Source organism: Monodon monoceros, unplaced genomic scaffold (assembly GCF_005190385.1).
Source record: "Monodon monoceros isolate NGI ecotype Baffin Bay Population unplaced genomic scaffold, NGI_Narwhal_1 Super_Scaffold_20, whole genome shotgun sequence".
Lineage (NCBI taxonomy): Eukaryota > Metazoa > Chordata > Mammalia > Artiodactyla > Monodontidae > Monodon > Monodon monoceros.
This window is the reverse complement of record NW_021703777.1, coordinates 134,189,599-134,195,598: the sequence shown is the minus strand read 5'-3', so window position 1 is coordinate 134,195,598 and position 6,000 is coordinate 134,189,599.

Here is a 6,000-nt window from a genome sequence, read left to right as displayed (position 1 = left end):
CCGGAACTGGGTCTGCCCCGGGGGGTGTTTGTGTTTGCTGAACAGAAAGCAGCTCCACATCCCAGGACAGCGAGAGGACACAGCTTCGGCCATCGCGACGGGGAGCAGGCAGTTAAAAGGAAGAGCAGCCCAGGCTTGGCTTGGAATCGGGGCTCCAGTCCGCGTGGCCACCCCATCCCTTCCAGGGCGTCTCTCTTCACAGTGGAAAATCAGCCCTGGCAACCTCCCGCTGGAGGTACAAGCACTAACGGGCGGGCCCTGGAGAGGGCTTCTCCAGATGGCCCCGGAGCAGCGCGGCTGAATTCCTGCTGAGAGCGCTCTCCAGCCCTCGGCGGCAGCCCGGAGCCCGGCGCGGAGGGTGGGCTGCTCATTGCCACCTTGTTTCCCATCGCCCCACTGGGGACACAGCCAAGCAGCGTCAGCATAGGGACCCAGGCCTTCAGCTTCCTCTCCTGCACTAAAAGTCAGAACGGAAAAGTTGACGTGTTTAAAACCCACCGGTCCTTTCAACACGACTTTCTTGCCCTTTCTGTGTCCAGCCTGTGATAGGAGCAGGGGATCAGAGAGGATGGAGCCCACCCAAGTCCCGGGCCGAGACCCCATCGCTGAGAGAGGAGCTGATGGGCACTGGGGGGTTCTGTCTGGCCAGTCACAGCAAAAGGCCCAAGGCAGCTGCTGTCCAGCCCCCAGATGGTCTGCACCGAGCCAGCTACTGACCCACCCACCTCCCTCCGGCCAAACCCGGCTCTTCACGTCAAAGGCAAGGTAGTTCATGGCAGAGCCCAGGAGGCAAATTGGCCTTTCATTTGTTCATCCATCCATTCGTTCATTTGTTCATCTCTCTGTGCTTCAACGGAAGCCCTGTGCTTCCATTTCTTCATCTGAAAAATGAGGATAATAATAGTGCCCACAGGCTTCCCTGGTGGCACAGTGCTTAAGAATCCGCACAGTGCTTAAGAATCCGCCTGACAATGCAGGGGACACGGGTTCGAGCCCTGGTCCGGGAAGATCCCACATGCCGTGGAGCAACTAAGCCCGTGCGCCACAACTACTGAGCCTGCGCTCTAGAGCCCGCGAGCCACAGCTACTGAGCCCACACTCCACAGCTACTGAAGCCCGCGTGCCTAGAGCCCACACACCGCAACGAAGAGCAGCCCCCGCTCGCCACAACTAGAGAAAGCCCGCACACAGCAAAGAAGACCCAATGCAGCCAAAAAAAAAAAAAAATAGTGCCTGCCCCATAGGGATGGCGTGTGGATTACTTCCTGGAGGGAGGAGGTCTTCACTGATCAAGCTCGTCTGTCCTGCCCAAGAATGGAGCCAACTGGGGACAAAGAAATCAGGCAGGTGAGATTGGGAATAAAATTTCAGCTTTATTACTTAAAACAGACAAACAAGGCTGGATTCAGAAGAACAATCCTGGGATGGGTAGCAGCAGCGGCTTCCTCGTGCCGCCCACCAGGGTTAGGCTATCGTCGGGCCACGGGCAGCAGTGACCCCTGCGGGCCTCCTGTCGGGGCTGCCCCGAAACCCGGCCACCAGGTGGAGCTGACCACGCTGCGAACTTGGAGGGGACACGTCCGACCACGCTGCAAACTCAGAGGGGACAGAGAGCGGAGAAGCTCGTGCACGGCCTGCTCCCCCAGCAGGGAAGAGCTCTCTCCTCCAGGCAGGTTTAGGAAAATCCCTCCTTAAGGAGACTAGGTGAGGAAGAATGCCTTCTGCCGCTCCCACTCTGTCTACACAGGGTGGATATTGATATAAAGTGCTTAGACAATGCCAGGGGTAGAGAAGGTGCACACCGGCCAGTGGCTGTTATGACTCCTACTACTATTACTCGCTAAGCCCTTGCTACGTGTCAGGCGCGAGGCTAGAAGCTGAGGGTGCAGAAGTGAGCGGAGCGGGCACGGCCCCGCCCACCGGAGCCTCCAGCCCAGCACCCACGAGCTGTGGGATCCGGGTAAGGTGACAACTTCCCTACCCCTGCTTCCTCTTGGGCTCGTTGGAAGGATGCCATGAGATACCGTGTTGTGTGTGTCCTCCTTCAAATAGTGGATACTTCAGCTTCACCTTGTTTGTTTGTTTGGCTGTACCATGTGGCTTGCAGGACCTTAGTTCTCCAACCAGGGACTGAACCAGCGTCCTGGGCAGTGAAAGCACCAAGCCCTAACCACTGGGCCACCGGGGAACTCCCAGCTTTGTTCTTTTCAACTTGTTTTGGACACTTTGGGTCTTTTGCATTTCCATATGAATTTTAGAATCGGTTTGTCAATTTCTACTAAAAAGCCCACTGAGAGCTTGCCTGGGATTACGTCGAATCTACAGATAAGTTTGGGGAGAAGAGTCATCTTAACCTCTTTTGTGTCTTTAGGTCTTTACTTTCAGCAGTATTTGGAAGTTTTCAGTGCACCAGCCTTTCATCTCTTTTGTCAGATTTATTCCTAAGTATTTCGTACTTTTTGATGTTCTCGTAAATGGTTCTTTTATATTTCAATTTCCAATCATTCATTGCTAGCGTATTAAAAATGGCTTTATATATTGAACTTGTATCCTGCAACCTTGTTAAACTCACTCATTCGTTCTAATAGCTTTTTTGTAGATTCCATCAGATTTCCTACATAGATGACCATGGTGTATGTGAAAAAGACAGCTTTACTTCTTCATTTCCAATATGCATGCCCTTTATTTCTTTCTGTTGCCTCCTTGCACTGGCCGGCCCTTCAGTACAATGCTGACCAGGAGTGGGGCAGCATATAACCTTGTCCTGTCCCTCTTCTCAGAGGCAGTCTGTCTTCCTCCACAAAGTACGATATGAACAGGGGTGTTTTAAAGGTGTCCTTGATCAGCTGAAGGAAGTTCCCTTCTATTCCTACTGTGCTGAGAGGTTTTATCAAAAATACATGTTGGGTTTTATCAAAGCTTTTTTTGTGTCTATTGAGATGATCATGTGGTTTTTCATTTTCAGCTTATTAATGTGGTATATTACATCATTGTTTTTAAAATGTTAAACCAACCTTGCATTCCTGGGATAAATCTGGCTTGGTCATAACATATTATTCTATTTATATGTTATTGCATTCAATTTGTTTAAAATTTTTTCACTTACGTTCATAAGAGAAGTTAGTCTGTACTTTCTGTAATGTCGTTGTCTGGTTTTGGTATCAGGATAAGGCTGGCTTCATAGAAGGAGTTGAGAAATATTCCTTCCTCTTCTATTTTCCAGAAGAGTCTGGGGATAATTGGTGTTATTTCTTCCTTAGATTTTGGTAGCATTTTCCAGTGAAACCACCTGGGCCTGAATGTTCTCTTTGGGGAGGTTTCAATTACTAATTCAATTTCTCTAATAGCTACAGGGCTACACTCTGAAAAGAGAATCTTTTTCTTCTTAAGCTTCGGTAGTTCATGTCTTTCAAGGAATGTGTCCATTGTAGCTAAGTTGTTGCGTTTTATGAAGTTGTACGTACTATTCCCTATTTTCCTTTTAATATCTGTGAAATCTGTAGTGACGTCACCTCTCTCATTCCTGCTATTGGTAATATTGGTAGGCTTAGCCCAGACAGGATTTCCTACAAAATAGTAAAGACATGCTGAATTGGCTTCTCCAGTAGCTACTTCACATTCTTTCTGGAACCCCTAACGTTTCCTCCCCTCCTTCCCTTCTGCTCGTACCATCTGGTCCTGTATCGAGTTGAGCCCCAAGGATGGCCAAGCAAGGTAGGACCAGGTATGGCTGCACACAACAGAAAACAGAATTAAGTGGCTTAAAGAGTCCAGCAGTTTACTTTCTCAGGTAAAAGATGTCAGGAGATATGAGGTCAGCAGAGACCCCAGAGCCTGCTCCCTTCCTGCTTCCACATACTCACTGTGCGGTAGGTATCTTCAAAGTCACAATCTGGCTGCTACAGCTCCGACTAGCACATATGCATCCCAGCCAAGAAGAAGGGAAGAGGAGAGGTTAAGGGGGTGAGCACCCGCTATCTGTCCCCCTTTAAGGAACATTCCTAATTTTCTACTCCGGTACCTCCACTCCACTTCACTGGCCATGCCTGCAGCTCCAACTTCACCTGCTCTTCCCTTCAGCCCGTCTCTTGGGGTCTCACCAAGCCCACTCCTTCCCCAACACAACTCCGCACCAGACTTCTGTGCCGCATTTCCTTCCCACCAGAGGCTCAGAGGATGGTCCTCATTCCCCATCCCTCTACAGATGGGGAAACTCAGGCCCCAAGAGAAGGGGCTCACCCAGGGTCTCACAAAGTTGGTGCCCCAGGAGGTCGACCACGCCAGCCACTACTCCCGCCCAGAGCTCTAGTTGGCACAATCCGTCTGGCTCTCTGAAGATGACATTCCAAGAGATTGATTGCAGGATCCAGGACCACCCAGTAAGCGGCTGAATGAGTCATCTCACAGCCAAGGTGCCAGGTGCCTCTGAGCCCTCCAGAAACGAGGCTGTGGTCCTGCTGACCACGGGGGGGTTCTCTCATCCACTCCCCAAGTCTGCTCAGCCCCCAACACAGGTCAGACGTGGTGCCGAGCGTGAGGGTTCAGCAGAGGGTCCTTTTATCTTCCTAGAACGGTGCTTCAGTCCCTAATGCGACTCACTCGCCTCCCATCTCCCAGAGGGTGGGCACCGCTCACCCCTGCCCATGTCCTCGGCTGAGGAAGCACTGGGACAGAAACAGGCAAATGACCCCAGAGCACAGGCACAATCCCACCCTACACTCAGATCACCAGGGTTGGAAAGAACTGGAGAAAGTTCTAGACGATCATACAGCAGCGCCCCCTACGCTGTCTTCTGTCCCCCGCCCACAGGTGGACTGCCTGAGGGTCCCAGAAGCACCTTGGGGTGCCATAAGAGTCAGGGCCTGGCTGCAGGCGGGCTGTGAGCAGAGAGGCGTCCGCAGCAAAGGCTACTCCGTGCCCCCGGTCAGTCATCTCCCAGCCACCCTGCACCGGGAAGGCCCTTTCTCATTTTGCAGACGGGAAGTTAAGTTAAACTGCCCCAAGGTACTTTAGACCTCTTGCTCTGCTGTCCCGCCTGGAGCCCTAACTCCCCTGACCCAGCCCCTTTGCCGTCCACCCCACACCAGCCCAGTCAGGAGAACCTCAGCAGGCTTCCTGCCCCCCTTCTGCCCTAACACCCAACTGAAGCCTGGACGGGCAGTCAGGCCAGTGAGGGCCAGCACAGGGAAAGGGCACTGTCAAAGCAAAGAGATTCCTGAATGCAACTCAGTTCTTGGAAGTCACTTTTTCCTTCTCTCTCCCCAGCTGCCCGCCCTCTTCGCGTCCTGCCAGGAGTTTGTACCTCGTGAAAATCCTGAGAGGAGGGGGCCGCCTCCCAGCCGTGGGCCTGCAGCTGACGTGGCCTCGAGCCAGGAGGACGAGGGGGCCAAATCGCCTGGGCCCCTCCTGGCCGGAGGGACAAGCCTCCACCAGGATGTCTTTGGGGGCTTTCTGGGTGAGGGGGCTGGAGACGAAGCGGAGCGGACCCCCTCAACAGGCGCCTGGGGCTCCCCTCTGTTATTTGGCCCCAGGGGTGCACAGACCCTGCAGGGCCTCCATCCCAGCGCCTGTCCCCCCCAGCAGCCCTGCCATACCCTCCCTCCTTCCTGCAGACAGGAGGTGCTGCCCTGGGCACCTGTGCAGGTAAGGGCAGAAGGGTCTGACCCAGGTTACTCAGAGTGCGTGGCAAGGCCAGGTGTTCCGGACCCCAGAGCCTGTGCCCTCCCCGGCCATGACCTCTTGGGGCTGAAAACAGACTCTGTGAAGGAGCAGGAACCCAGGAGACTGTCAACGTCAGAGGACACCTGAGCTGGAAGGACGAGAGAGCCACCCAGCCTGTCCTCAGGCGAGGACTTGGAGGCCCAGAGAGGGTGGGGGCCCCGACCTCACACAGCAGGTTGGTGAGAGGGCTGGGACATGCCTGCCACTGCCTCCCAAACCCAGGAGACTGTGCCCCTCCCCTCCAAATGGCCAGCCCTTCCCTCAGCTCCCTCCCCCTCC